General features: G+C 38.5%; 1 protein-coding gene across 2 annotated transcripts in view; it reads right to left on the bottom strand.

Moving 5' to 3' along the window:
- Positions 1–3,117: 3,117 nt before the first annotated feature.
- Positions 3,118–16,058, bottom strand: part of LOC126162646 (CDK5RAP1-like protein) — a 125,413-nt gene continuing 112,472 nt past the window's right edge. Inside the window, exons 10-11 of one of the 2 annotated variants that reach the window (XR_007535092.1) lie at positions 3,817–3,887; positions 3,118–3,399 (exon numbers count right to left, since the gene is read on the bottom strand). The gene's annotated coding sequence lies outside the window, so the exon portion shown is untranslated. The remainder of the gene's footprint in view (positions 3,400–3,816; positions 3,888–16,058) is intronic. The other variant, XM_049919283.1, reaches the window with a different exon arrangement.

The raw sequence follows: 16,058 nt of genomic DNA, 5'->3' as shown, positions 1-16,058 counted from the left end.
GTTTGAACACACAAAAAAATACATGGATGGTACAATGGCTCTCCTCTTTTTCAGTGGCACCTGCCGTACCCTGACTTAACTCCAAGTAATTTCTTCTTATGGGGGTTGTCAAAGAATGTGTATTCTTTGGGATTTAATTTGGAATTGTTGCAAGGAACAATAATTAATGAGGTCACTTGTATCAACCATGAAGTGTTGCGACATGCACGGCACGAGCTTCACTATCATACTGACGTTCATCTTGTCACAAACAGTGCCCATATTCAGAACCTGTAACAGGAGTTGAAAACTTGGAGAGATGCTCTATCCACTAATGTGTTTCTATTTTTTGTATGTCTTATAGTTTTTACACAGTTGCCTACGGAAACACTGCAGATACTTGCGAATAGCCCTGTGTTACAGTCTACAGAAGGTGGAGTGATTCTAGCAACAAGCAAAAACTCACAGTCTATTGTAGTCCAAAATGAATTTGACTGCACAATCATTTGTACAAGAGTACAAGGGTCAGTAGACTCTGAAAAATAATGACAGTATACTGTCAGCCACCATTATTCATACAAGTCACTCGAGAAGCCATTCAAAGATAAGACTTAACTTGATAACACACAAGTATCCAGAACCTATGATAGTATTAAGGGGTGATACAGGTGAATGTGTAGATTTCATGTTCTTAGATTTCTGAATCCATACATGGTACAAAACTGTCGGATAAGGTTGACAAATGCATAAATAACTGAACAGTATCTACTTAGAAGACACACTGATCAACCAGAACATTATGACCAGCTATCCACCTTTGACATGGGCAATGGCAGTGACGCATCATGGCATAGGACCAATGAGGCTTTGGTAGGTCACTGGAGGGAGTTGGCACCACATCTGCACACGAGTCACCTAATTCCTGTAAATTCGGGGAAAGGGGGCAATGAACTCTGACGCCACGTTCAGTCACGTACCAGATGTGTTTAATCAGGTTCAGATCTGGTGAGTTGGAGGGCCAGCACTTCAACAGAAACTTGGCAATGTTCCTCGAACCACTCCATCATACTTCTGGCCTTATGAAATGGCACATTATCTTGCTGAAAAATGCCGTGGCCATCAGGGAAACATGATCATCATGAAGGGGTTCACGTAATCTGCAGCTTGTGTACAATATTTCTTGGCCATCATGGTGGCTTGCATGAGCTCCACTGGGCCCTTGGATGCCAACGTGAATGTTTCCCAGAGCATAATGGAGCCGATGCCAGCTTTTCTCCTTCCTGCCATGCAGGCATCAAGGAGCTGTTCACACCCTCCCATTGGTATGATGAAGACTGTATTGGGATTCATCAGACCATGCGATGCCCTGCCACTGTGCCAATGTCCAGTGTCAATGATCCATGCCCACTTCTGTCACGGTTGCCGATGTTGTCTTGTTAACATTGGCATATTCATGAGTCGCTGGCTGCAGAGGCCCATCGTTAGGGGTGTTGGGTGCATGATGTGTTCAAACATACTTGTACTCTGCCCAGCATTAAAGTCTGATGTTAGTTCTGCCACAGTTCTGTTTTACCTATGTACCCAGCCTACAATGTGTGACATCTGTAATGAGGGGTGGCCGCTCAACCCCGTGACATCTGGATGTGGTTTCACACGTCTTGAAGACACTCACCACAGCACTCCTCGAACACCCGTCAAGTCGTGCAATTTCCGAAATGTTTGTGCACAGCCTCTGGGCCATCACAATCTGCCCTTGGTCAAACTCAGACAGATCGTGCACCTTCCACATTCTACACATAGGCAGCACACTCACTGATACTACACGCACTGTGCATGTGTCGGACTAGCAGTCATTCCTCACCAGGTGATGCTGCTATCGCCTAGACAGGTTTATGTTGGTAGTGGGTCAGTGATCATAATTTTCTGGTTGATCAGTGTACATAGGAAATTGCTGTAACTTGTCACACAACTGAAATACTGAAGAGTATGGCTCAAAAATGATAATGGGATAAACATGTAAAATCAGCAGTAGAGAAGGTGAATGGAACAATGGAAAATCCTGGATGGCATGATAACAATAATATGAAAAAGATACATTGCTACTCACTACAATTGAAGGGGCACTGACTCACAGACAGGTACAATGAAGAGTGCTAAACACATAAGCTTTCAGCCAAAAGGCCTTCTTTGGAAACAGAAAACACACACACACACACACACACACACACACACACACACACACACACACACACACACAAGCACAACTCATGCACATGATCACTGTCTCTGACCTCATTAGTCTATTCGTTGTGCCTGTCTGTGACTCAGCACCTCATATACATATGGTGAGTATCAAACTGTACTTTGCGTATTATTGATGGTAAATGGAAAACAGATTTGTTGAAAGTGTTCTCTGAAAATCCAATACATGCATGCTTAAAGGAAACAGCATATAAAAAGTCAGTGTGAAGAAGTCTATTGCGAATTTATTAGTCTGAAGTATAGCTTCATATGGAAGTGTAAGATGGGTGATAAAATAGTACAGATATAAAGAGAATGGCAACTTTCGAAATACTGGGTACACAGGAATGTTAGATGGGTAGATAGAAATAGTTCATTTGTTATTATAGTAAGCAGATCCAAGTGGATGCAGGCTGCAATACTTACGCAGAGGAAAAAGACTACACAGAATGGATTAGCAAGGGGAGCACCAAACCAGTCTTTGGAGTGAACAACAACAGCAGCAGCAGCAGCAAGCAGCAACAAAAATATTCCTTGTATTTAAAAACTCAAACTAACCAAACTGTGGTTTTGTAAATTCCAATGGTGGCAACATGCATGTAGAATAGACATCATCTCAAGAATTTTGTACAGCAGGCCTTAAATCTTGTTTTTCCATGTAAGTAAAACAATAAAAAATGACATGTGCCTTTTCTCAAATATCATAATTTGTATACAATATGTAATTTTAAAGTACTATGATATGCAGCATAACTGATATAAACTCATAAAAGATAACAAGAATATAAGAACACAAAGAAAAACTTGTCACTCATACTGTAAAACATTTTTTAATAAAGAAACTTTCATATACAAGGAAAAGGAATTCTATTATGGCAGGTGATAGAAGAAACTAAATTCTGATAAAAACATTTACTTATTTTCTCAAAAATAATGTTCAAGACACAGAAACAAAAACTCGAGGTGAAGTGAGCAAAAGTCTTAACTATGAAAATTAATTATCATTCCAATCTGCTATTCATCTGTAGAAAGTTCATCAGCAGTCATATTTCATTTAGTTGACATTTCAGGTTGCACTTTCACAATATTTTTCTCTTCTGTTTACTGTAAGCATAACTCAGTATCTCATGAAGCCATCCTCATCTTATTATGGTACCCAGCTGAGGTTCACTTCAGATCCTGAAAATTCAAAACAGATACTGCTTCTATTATATATAGTATAGGAGGCAGTAGAAACAATGAAGAAATGTGCTTATATATTATGTACCAGGGAATTCATATAATGAAAACTTATGAATGAGATACAATATTTGGCATGACAAAAGGTAATTAATGCAGACAGGTCACATAGTTTGAAAAAGCAGTTGCTAGCAGTGGTTCATAAATCTATATTTCAAGGTGAATTCACCTCCAACAACTGAGTTACAGGAACCAACCCTTTCTAAAAGTGCACATCTCTGCACTAACGTAAGTTTATTGCCTTCCTTCATGTCAATTTTTACAAGGGAATTACATGCATAGACCCATGGCTTTGTTAATAAGTAATTTTTGCAATCAGTGAGTAACACAATGAAAGAAAAATGAAATAATTCTCACCTATCACATCAGGTCTCACACTCTTTGTTAAATAACTTGTACTGCGAATTTCTGTTTTCTCCCTCCAAAACCTGGAAGGGAATATTTGTTCTTTATTCTTCCATATTAATAATTTAAGTAACAATAAAAAGGCTGGGGGATGAAGTATGCATGGAATTTTGATCACTGCTTAAGAAAAAGATTTGTAATACAATGTGATAAAAAACAAGTAGAATGTTAATGTAAGACTTCATTCATAACTGTTCATATGAGATGGAAATAATGGACATTAAACACAGATCTAATAAAAGAGTTTACATAGCTGAAACTTATTTTATGTTTTACATCAGCAAATTGTTACTGCTAATTAACATACTAGACAGGATTGTAAAGGTGGTCCACCATGATGTCTTGACATAACAAAAACCAATTGGCGAAGAGTTCTCAGGCTTCCAGCCGGGTGGCGGTGTCTTCAAACTGCGACGTTTCGACGAGTAACATACTCATCATCTTCTGGCGAAGTGCCGAGACTTTGCGGATGCCGGTCCCTTTATACCTGCGGTGTGCCCCCCACCACCTGGCCGCGGGAGGCTGGGTCCAGAGGAGCCGGCGGGCGGGGTGGAGGGGGAAGCGGGTGCGCCGTTCGTGTCTCCGTCAGAGCATTCTGATCGCGTCTCGTGAGCTGGATGGTTCTTGTTGCGTTCCCGGTGTATTGCGGCTAATGCTGGATTCCAATCCGTGCTCAGTTGATAGCCTTCGTCCCTGTTCACAAGATTCTCGTGGACCCGTATTTCTATTGATTCTTTAATGACGCTATCCCAATAGCTCCCGGCTCGGCACAGCACTCTGGTGTTTTCGAAATCAAAGGTGTGGTTTTCTTTGATGCTATGTTCAGCTATAGCAGATTTCTCTATCTGTCCAAGTCGAACATGCCTGATGTGTTCCTCGCACCTTTTAGAGATGCAGCACTGTGTTTGACCAATGTACTGCACACGACATTCGCAGGCAATGCTGTATATACCAGGTGTGTTTAGTTTGAGTAGGTCTTTAGCTGAGCCCAGCAGCTCTTTCGTCTTCGGCGGTGGTCGGAAGATGGTATTTATGTTTGATTTTCTTAATAGCCTCCCGATTTTGGCTAATGTGGGCCTCAAATATGGAAGAAAGGCGAGTCTCTTGTTAACTTCCTCTTCCTCTTCCTGAAATTTGTCAGCCTGTCTCCTCTTGAAGGCCCTGCCAATCTGTTTTTCACTGTACCCGTTTTTCCGAAATACCTCTCTTAGGTGGTGTAATTCGTCTGAGAGGCTTTCTTTGTCACAAATGACGTGCGCCCTATGTACCAAGGTGGTCAGTACTGACTGGCGTTGTGGATGGTGGCAGCTGGTTGCATGGAGGTACAGGTCTGTGTGCGTCTTTTTTCTATATACTGAATGGCACAGCGTGCCATCCGCTTTCTTCCTGATCAGTATGTCCAGGAATGGAATACAGCCATTCTCTTCTACTTCCATCGTGAAGGTGATATTCTCATGTATGCCGTTTAGGTGTTGTTGTGCTTAGCGGGACACGCTCTAGTGGGAAAGTTGTGTACGTGCTGACTACGCGAAACTATGTACACAACAGCTGTGTGTGGATGTTGCCAGAGATGTGATTTGATGATGTGCTAAATTGCAAACTGGTCTGGTGATCAAACAGGACAAGGCAACATGCAGACACACTGCAGAGCATGCTGGATTACAACAGCAGTATGTGGGTGTCATCCTGCTGGAAAACACCCCATGGAATGCTGTTCATGAATGGCAGCATGACAGGTCAAATCACTAGACTGGACATAAAAATTTGTAGTCAGGGTGCATGGGATAACTACAAGAGTGCTCCTGCTGTCATACGAAATCACATCCCACATCATAACTCCATATGTACGTCCAGTGTGTCTAGCAAGCAGACAGGTTGGTTGCAGATCCTCCTAATCAATATACGGCCATCACTGGCACCGAGGCAGAATCAGATTTCATCAGAAAACACAACACACCTCCACCCTGTTCTCCAAAGAGCTCCTGCTCAACACCACTGAATTTGCAAATGGCAGTGGTTTGAGGCAGTGGGAGGTACGCTACTGGACATCTGGTTTGGAGCCATCCCTGAATTAACCAATTTGTAACAGTTTTTTGTGTCACTATGGTGCCAACTGCTGGCTCAAATTGATGCTGCAGATGCAATATAATGTACCAGAACCAAACGCCAAACACGATTGTCTTCCCTCTTGGTAGTGCCGCTTGACTGTCCAGAACACGGTCTTCTTGTGACCATACATTCTCATGACCACTGCTGTCAGCATTCGTGAACATTCAGCATTCGTGCCAAGTCTTTCTGGAGTTCTGCGGAAGGAACTGCCTTCTTCTTGTAGCCCTATTACATGACCTTGTTCAAACTCAGTGAGGTGTTGATTATAGCATCTTTGTCACCTTACAGGTATTCTTGATTAACATTAACTCACCACATCCAGTCCCAAAGATAACTAACACTCATGACTGTTACAGCACATATTTTAAGCAAACCTCATTTGCATCCTTATAGTAGCCCTACTGGCACCACTCTTATGCAACTGGTGTAAAATTTAAATAGACATCATCTTTCAGATGTAGAAACATCCCTACCAACTTTTGTTTACATTGCACAACTTCTCCTTGGTGCTGCATTTTTTTCCTGTCAGTGAATGCTATTATACAGTAATTAAACAAGACATTATAGCCACATGCTTAACTGCATGTTAGTCCACCTCTCAAATGCAATGCAGCAGCATGGGATGGATTTGACAAGTCCTTGTTAGGTTTCTGGAGGTATATGACTCTTATTGCAGAACTTCTTCAAGGGGTGGAGGATCATGCATTTATATCAGAAAAGGAACACAGTTCAAATCAAGACATGACCTCAGTACTGTAAGTGAAGAAAAACACTCTGAAATATCAGCTATTGAATTAACAGAGCTTGATATCACCAAGAAATTAATCATTTTGTGTGTGTGTATAGATCTCCCAGTAGTAGTGTGGACGCTTTTTTCAATAAGTTAACAGAAGTTCTAGATAAAGTCTCAAGTACAAAGGTCAACATAATACTGTGTGGGGACATTAACACCAACACTAACATCATAAATGAATCCAGCAGCACCTTCATACACATCCTGCAAAGTTTTGGCATGTCCCTATTGGTCAATAGTGCAACAAGGGTTACCCATGACAACTTCACCAGTAATTGACCATGTGGCCACAAATACGGACAGGGAAAAATGTGATGTAACTGTAAAAGATCTCGGACTATCAGACCATCTCTGTCAAATAACAACAGTAAAGTAAGGAATCGAATCATTCCCTAAATTACAAGCCTACAAATGACGTCTACCAGAAATCAAAATAACAGATTTTTCAAAAGAACTAGAAAAACAAAGCTGGGATGAAGTGCATAAAGAAACCAATGTGAATATGAAATTCTCTAAATTCTCCACATTGTTTAAATTGAACTTTGAAAAGGCATTTCCAAAAGTATGCATGTCTGTATCAACACCTCACAAAAACAGTTGGATAACAGCAGGTATTAAGAAGTCCTCCCAAACACTTAAACAACTCAGTTCCATGAAAAAGATTTGCAATGATCCAGAATTCTTAAATTTCTATCATAGATACAAAAAGATCTCTAGGAAGGTGTTGATTGCTGCAGAACATTGCTGCAGAAGCAAAGGGAACTTCACAGCAAACTTAAACATAGCCAAAGCCTTGCAGATAAACAAAAATTACGCGAAGCGAAATGTAGTGTGAGAAGGGCTACGCGAGAGGCGTTCAATGAATTTGAAAGTGAAGTTCTATGTACTGACTTGGCAGAAAATCCTATGAAATTTTGGTCATATGACAAAGCGGTAGGTGGATCAAAACAAAATGTCCAGACACTCTGTGACCAAAATGGTACTGAAACAGAGTATGACAGACTAAAGGCCGAAATACTAAATGTCTTTTTCCAAAGCCGTTTCACAGAGGAAGACTTCACTGTAGTTCCTTCTCTAGATTGTTGCACAGATGACAAAATGGTAGATATCGAAATAGATGGCAGAGGGATAGAGAAACAATTAAAATCGCTCAAAGGCCGCTGGACCTGATGGGATACCAGTTTGATTTTACACAGAGTATGCGAAGTAACTTGGCCCCCCTTCTTGCAGCGGTGTAATGTAGGTCTCTAGAAGAGCGTAGCGTTCCAAAGGATTGGAAAAGGGCACAGGTCATCCCTGTTTTCAAGAAGGGACATCGAACAGTTGTGCAGAACTATAGACCTATATCTCTAATGTCGATCGGTTGTAGAATTTTGGAACACGTATTATGTTAGAGTATAATGACTTTTCTGGAGACTAGAAATCTACTCTTTAGGAAGTGAAACACAGCTCGCGCTATTCATCCACGAGACTCAGAGGGCCATAGACACGAGTTCCCAGGTAGATGCCGTGTTTCTTGACTTCCGCAAGGCATTCGATACAGTTCCCCCCAGTTGTTTAATGAAGAAAGTAAGAGCATATGGACTATCAGACCAATTGTGTGATTGGATTGAAGAGTCCCTAGATAACACAACGCAGCATGTCATTCTCAATGGAGAGAAGTCTTCTGAAGTAAGAGTGATTTCAGGTGTGACATAGGACCCTTGCTATTCACAATATACATAAATGACCTTGTGGATAACATCGGAAGTTCACTGAGGCTTTTTGCGGATGATGCTGTGGTATATCGAGAGGTTGTAACAATGGAAAATTGTACGGAAATGCAGGAGGATCTGCAACGAATTGACTCATGGTGCAGGGAATGGCAATTGAATCTCAATGTAGACAAGTGTAACGTGCTGTGAATACATAGAAAGAAAGATCCTTTGTCATGTAGCTACAATATAGCAGGTCAGCAACTGGAAGCAGTTAATTCTGTGAATTATCTGGGAGTAGGTATTAGGAGTGATTTAAAATGGAATGATTATATAAAGTTGATCGTCGGTAAAGCGGATGCCAGACAGATTCATTGGAAGAATCCTAAGGAAATGCAATCCGAAAACAAAGGAAGTAGGTTACAGTACACTTGTTCGCCCACTGCTTGAATATTGCTCACCAGTGTGGGATCCGTACCAGATAGGGTTGATAGAAGAGATAGAGAAGATCCAACGGAGAGCAGCGCGCTTTGTTACAGGATCATTTAGTTATCACGAAAGCGTTACGGAGAAGATAGATAAACACCAGTGGAAGACTCTGCAGGAGAGACGCTCAGTAGCTCGGTACGGGCTTTTGTTGAAGTTTCGAGAACATACCTTCACCGAGGAGTCAAGTAGTATATTGCTCCATCCTACATATATCTCATGAAGACACCATGAGGATAAAATCGGAGAGATTACAGCCCACACAGAGGCATACCAACAACCTTTCTTTCCACAAACAATACGAGACTGGAATAGAAGGGAGAACCGATAGAGGTACTCAAAGTACTCTCCGCCACACACTGTCAGGTGGCTTGCGGAGTATGGATGAAGATGTAGAAAGTCATTTAATGACAAAATAATATATAATGCAGAGAATAAAAGCAAAGCAGTCTGGGATGTTATAAAAAAGAAAACGGGGAGAGGCAAACAAACACAGAATGACCTATTGCTAAGGGAGGAGGATAAAGTAATAAATGATCCACAGCACTTAGCAAACTGTGTAAATGAGCAGTTTTCAAGTATTGCAGAGAAGTTACAGCAAAAATTCCCCCAAACAAATATAACACCTGTAAATAATGTAATAATGTAAATAATGATGTCACTTCCAATCACAAAAAATGAAGTTAGTAAAACAATTCAAAATCTAAAAAATAAAAAGTCAGTAGGCTTAGATGAAGTACCAATGAGTGTACTGAAACAATGCACAGGGATTATACAAGACCCCTTAACAAATATAATAAATGAATCCTTCACATCAGGGACATTTCCAAAGCAGTTAAAACAGGCAAGAGTTGTACCTTTGCTCAAGAAAGGTACTGCAGAAAACATAGAAAATTATCGGCCCATTTCCCTGCTGTCAGCATTCTCAAAAATAACAGATGAAATTAAGAAAGAAAGATTAATGAATTACCTGAATAAATACAACCTTTTAAGAGAATCACAGTTTTGTTTCCAAAGTGGCAAAAATATAGAGTCAGCCATAGTAGAATTTCAAGATTTTAAACATGGCTGAAACAGCAACTGTTGAAATTCTTCACAGTAAATGATGATAGCCAAAACAGTTGCAGGATAAGGATTTATTAAAATTCTTGACCACAGTTTCCGCGTATCTAAATATACCTTCATCAGAAGTAAAATACCTAAAATTACATCCTGCAATGGAGATTAATAAAACAACTGCGCCAAAGGCATCATCAGTAGTTAAAACATCATCTCCATTTATAGAGCATGATTATGGACAGAGGGTTGATGCGAACACAGCTTAGCATCAGTACTCTGCCTGTGAACTGAATTCACAAAAGTTGTACTTGATGCTCTTGATAAAGATGAGTGTGTCACAGGCATATTTTTGGACCTTTCTAAGGCGTTTGATACAGTCAACCACAAGACTCTATTAAATAAATTAGAAGCATTAGGAATATGAGGGGTAGCTAATAACTGGTTTTGGTCATACCTAACAGATAGGGTACAAAGAGTAGAGAGAAAACATACTTCAAATAGGTCTAAACATTTAGTAAAACACGTATCAGAACCAAATTACATTAACATCGGGGTTCCGCAAGGTAGCATGTTAGGACCAATACTGTTCCTGATATACAGCAATGACTTTCCCAGTAGTGTTACTCATGGTGAAATAAGCCTCTTCGCTGATGACAGCAATATTATAGTCACTGAGAGTACAAGAGAACTCCTTGACAAGAAAGCAAATGAAACTCTCGAGGAAGTTTATAATTGGTCAATAAGTAATAAAGTGACATTGAACACAAAGAAAACTAATTCCATGAATTTCAGTTTGAAGAGGAAAAATTACAATGTTACATGAAATGTAGATGGCACCTCTATAGACTGTGTAAAAAATGCAAAATTTGTAGGAATGAATATTGACTCTCAGTTGAAGTGGTGTGAACACACAAAGGTACTTGCAAATAGAATGTCATCAGCATGTTATGCCCTTAGAATCCTATCATCAGTGTGTAACATGCAGTGTCTTGGGTCCTTTGTTGTTCTTAATATATATTAATGTTGTTCTTAATATATATTAATGACTTGCCATTCTATATTCATGAAGAGGCAAAGTTAGTTCTCTTTGCTGATGATACAAGTATAGTAATCACACCTGACAAACAAGAATTAACTGATGAAATTGTCAATACTGTCTTTCAGAAAATCACTAAGTGGTTCCTTGTAAACGGACTCTCACTGAATTTTGATAAGACACAGTACATACAGTTCTGTACAGTGAATGGTAAGACGCCATTAATAAATATAGACCTTAATCAGAAGCATATAGCTAAGGTAGAATATTCCAAATTTTTAGGTGTGTCCATTGATGAGATATTAAATTGGAAGAAACACATTGATGATCTGCTGAAACGTTTGAGTTCAGCTACTTATGCAATTAGGGTCATTGCAAATTTTGGTGATAAACATCTTAGTAAATTAGCTTACTATGCCTATTTTCACTCGTTGCTTTCATATGGCATCATATTTTGGGGTAATTCATCACTGAGGAATAAAGTATTTATTGCACAAAAGTGTGTAATCAGAATAATAGCTGGAGGCCACCCAAGATCATCCTGCAGACATTTATTTAAGGATCTAGGGATATTCACAGTAGCTTCTCAGTATATATACTCTCTTATGAAATTTGTTATTAACAACCAAACCCAATTCAAAAGTAATAGCAGTGTGCATAACTACAATACTAGGAGAAAGGATGATCTTCACTATTCAAGATTAAATCTAACTTTGGCACAGAAAGGGGTGAATTATACTTGGTCACTTACCAAATAGTATCAAAAGTCTGACAGATAACCAACAAGTATTTAAGAAGAAATTAAAAGAATTTCTGAATGACAACTCCTTCTACTCCATAGAGGAATTTTTAGATATAAATAAAAAAAAAATAAAAATAAAAAATACACACAAAATTAAAAAGTTGTTATATTAACTTAAGTATGTTGTTAAATTAACATAATTATGTCATGTATTGGAAAATTTGACTTGTTCCACATCATTACGAAATATCGAATTCATGATCCATGGAACTAGTATTAATCTAATCCAATCTAATCTATTCTAATCTGTCTTTTAGTTACATAGTATTCATGTGTACACTAAATTCTTAGCTATGGCATTCTTTTTTGGGGAACAAATGCACAAGCTCTGTCCATGAGCATGCAACAAGAGATAGACACAACTTACATTTACCAAGAAAAAATAAACACAAAACTCAAAATAGCATTTTCTACCAAGGAATAAAACTGTACAATAAATTACCAAAAGAGATTAAAGAAACTGCAAAAATACACTTATTTAAAAAGGCAGCTAAAAAGTACCTGTTATGCAATACATTTTATACATTGAAGGATTACTTAGATAAAACAGAGTAGGGGTTTGATAAAAAATGTTATACAAATAATAATAATAATAATTATTATTATTATTATTATTATTATTATTATTATTATTTATATCTTTCCTTTCTCAGACGTTATGTCTGGTTAAAAATGGAAAGTGACATGGACCTTGATCAAGGGTGACCTACTTTTAACTGTATGATATATGTTACATTGCATTTAGGAACTTTCAGGTAATTGAACATGTATCAATAATTACAGGTTTCTGTAGTTGTATATATACGCTTGGATGTAACTGTATTGCGTTGATGTACTGGTGGATATTGTGTGGTATGACTCCTGTAGTTGATAGTATAATTGGTATAATGTCAACTTTATCCTGATGCCACATGTCCTTGACTTCCTCAGCCAGTTGGATGTATTTTTCAATTTTTCCTCCCGTTTTCTTCTGTATATTTGTTGTATTGGGTATGGATATTTCGATTAGTTGTGTTAATTTCTTCTTTTTATTGGTGAGTATGATGTCAGGTTTGTTATGTGGTGTTGTTTTATCTGTTATAATGGTTCTGTTCCAGTATACTTTGTATTCATCATTCTCCAGTACATTTTGTGGTGCATACTTGTATATGGGAACGTGTTGTTTTATTAGTTTATGTTGTATGGCAAGTTGTTGATGTATTATTTTTGCTACATTGTCATGTCTTCTGGTGTATTCTGTATATGCTAGTATTGTACATCCACTTGTGATGTGATCTACTGTTTCTATTTGTTGTTTGCAAAGTCTGCATTTATTTGTTGTGGTATTGAGATCTTTAATAATATGCTTGCTGTAATATCTGGTGTTTATTGTTTGATCCTGTATTGCAATCATGACTCCTTCCATTTCACTGTATATATTGCCTTTTCTTAGCCATGTGTTGGATGCGTCTTGATCGATGTGTGGCTGTGTTAGATGATACGGGTGCTTGCCATGTAGTGTTTTCTTTTTCCAGTTTACTTTCTTTGTATCTGTTGATGTTATGTGATCTAAAGGGTTGTAGAAGTGGTTATGAAATTGCAATGGTGTAGCCGAAGTATTTAAAAGAGTGATTGCTTTGTGTATTTTGCTAGTTTCTGCTCGTTCTATAAAGAATTTTCTTAAATTGTCAACCTGTCCATAATGTAGGTTTTTTTATGTCGATAAATCCCCTTCCTCCTTCCTTTCTGCTTAATGTGAATCTTTCTGTTGCTGAATGTATGTGATGTATTCTACTCGTATATTTGTGGCATTGTGATCATGTAAGTGTATTGAGTGCTTCTAGTTCTGTGTTACTCCATTTCACTACTCCAAATGAATAGGTCAATATTGGTATAGCGTAAGTATTTATAGCTTTTGTCTTGTTTCTTGCTGTCAATTCTGTTTTCAGTATTTTTGTTAGTCTTTGTCTATATTTTTCTTTTAGTTCTTCTTTAATATTTGTATTATCTATTCCTATTTTTTGCCTGTATCCTAGATATTTATAGGCATCTGTTTCTTTCCATCGCTTCTATGCAGTCGCTGTGGTTATCCAGTAAGTAATCTTCTTGTTTAGTGTGTTTTCCCTTGACTATGCTATTTCTCTTACATTTGTCTGTTCCAAAAGCCACATTTATATCATTGCTGAATACTTCTGTTATCTTTAGTAATTGGTTGAGTTGTTGATTTGTTGCTGCCAGTAGTTTTAGATCATCCATGTATAGCAAATGTGTGATTTTGTGTTGGTATGTTCCAGTAATATTATATCCATAATTTGTATTATTCAGCATGTTGGATAGTGGGTTCAGAGCAAGGCAGAACCAGAAAGGACTTAATGAGTCTCCTTGGTATATTCCACGCTTAATCTGTATCGGCTGTGATGTGATATTATTTGAATTTGTTTGGATATTAAGTGTGGTTTTCCAATTTTTCATTACTATGTTTAGGAACTGTTATATCCTAGCCAGTAATGCCAACCGAGCCCGCTGCCAAAAGGTTGGCAGCATCAAAGTCCGGACGCCGTCCGCATAAGCAGCGCCAGCGATACAGGAAATCGCCGCAAGTCTGCGCGCGCCACCGCTGGCTTCTGGCTTCTTAAGCGCTGGAGTCGCGAGCGCTAGGACAGTTCTGTATTCGCCGCTCAGTTGTATACTAGCCACCGATTTGTGTACTTGCTAGTCAGTTGTGTGTTCATCGCAGCAGAGTTGTTGTTTGTCGTCAGCCGACGCTGACCTAGCCGCTCCGACTCGAACGAGACAGATTTCTGTAGACACGGAGTTCACTACTGTGTTTCTGTATCTTCATTAATAAAGATAAGTACTGACTTGTATTTAATCAGAGTGTTTGGGTTTTCATCTTTCTGTTCACTGTTCCAGCGGACCGGTCGGCCCGCTATTAAAAGTGTGGCGGTGACTTCGTAAGCCGTTTCTACAGCGAAGTGTTTGTCGCTACGAACGCCGCCACAAAAGGAACTGTATCAATTTAGGATCTACTTTGTATATTTCCAATATCGGTAGTAACCATGAGAGGGGTACACTATCAAATGCTTTTTGGTAATCAATGTATGCGTAGTGTAGCGACCTTTGTTTAGTTTTAGCTTGATATGTCACATCTGCATCTATTATCAGTTGCTTTTTACATCCTCGTACTCCTTTGCAGCAGCCTTTTTGTTCTTCATTTATAATTTTGTTCTGTGTTGTAAGTGTCATTAATTTCTGTATAATGACTGAAGTTAATATTTTGTATATTGTTGGTAGGCATGTTATGGGGCGATATTTTGCTGGGTTTGCTGTGTCTGCTTGATCTTTAGGTTTCAGATAAGTTATTCTTTGTGTAAGTGTATCAGGGACTGTGTATGGGTCTGCAATGTAACTGTTAAATAATTTAGTTTAGGGCTTTCCAATTGTGCGTAGAATCAATTGCTTGGGTGACTTCATGTTGCAAAATTATCACTTCAGGCATTTCTGGTATCATCTTGTATGTGCCAGTTTCTGCTTGTATCCACCGTGCATGTTTCTTATGTTGTACCGGGTTTGACTATATGTTGCTCCAGAAGTGTTGCATGTCTGTTATGTTTGGTGGATTGCCTATTTTAATGTGTGTGTTATCTATTGCCTGATAAAATTTCTTTTGGTTTGTGTTGAATGTTTGGTTTTGTTTCCTTCTATTTTCACTTTTTTTTGTATCTTCTAAGTCGTTGGGCCAATGCTTGTAATTTCTGCTTCTTTTCATCTAATTACTCTATCGCTTCTTGTTGTGATATTTTACCTAACCTTTTTCATTTTTTGACTGATATTTCATTTCTTATAAATTGTGTTAGCTGTCTGATGTCTTTTCTCAGTTTTTCAATTTTGATCTGTAGCATGTGTTGCCACGCTGGTTTTGTGGGTTTCTTCTGTGTGTTGGTTGGTTCTGATCTCTGCCTAGTCTGTATATTTAGTGTAGTGAGTGCTCCTATATAAAGCAGTAGTTGTAACTCTTCCACAGTTGTATTTTCATTTATTTTGTTGTGTCTGATTGTGTTGATAGTTGTTGTTGTTTCGACTTGTGAGTTATTTGGGGGTCTATGCAAGAATGGTCTAATGTCTGTATTTGTGTCTTTGTATTCTATATATGTCAGCTGAAATTTTTCTTCTATATCTAAAATGTGTGTCACTTTGTGTTCTATTTGTGCTTGTTCTGGTGGCTGTCTTAAGATT

This window comes from Schistocerca cancellata, chromosome 2 (assembly GCF_023864275.1).
Source record: "Schistocerca cancellata isolate TAMUIC-IGC-003103 chromosome 2, iqSchCanc2.1, whole genome shotgun sequence".
Lineage (NCBI taxonomy): Eukaryota > Metazoa > Arthropoda > Insecta > Orthoptera > Acrididae > Schistocerca > Schistocerca cancellata.
This window is presented reverse-complemented; position numbering and strand designations above follow the sequence as displayed.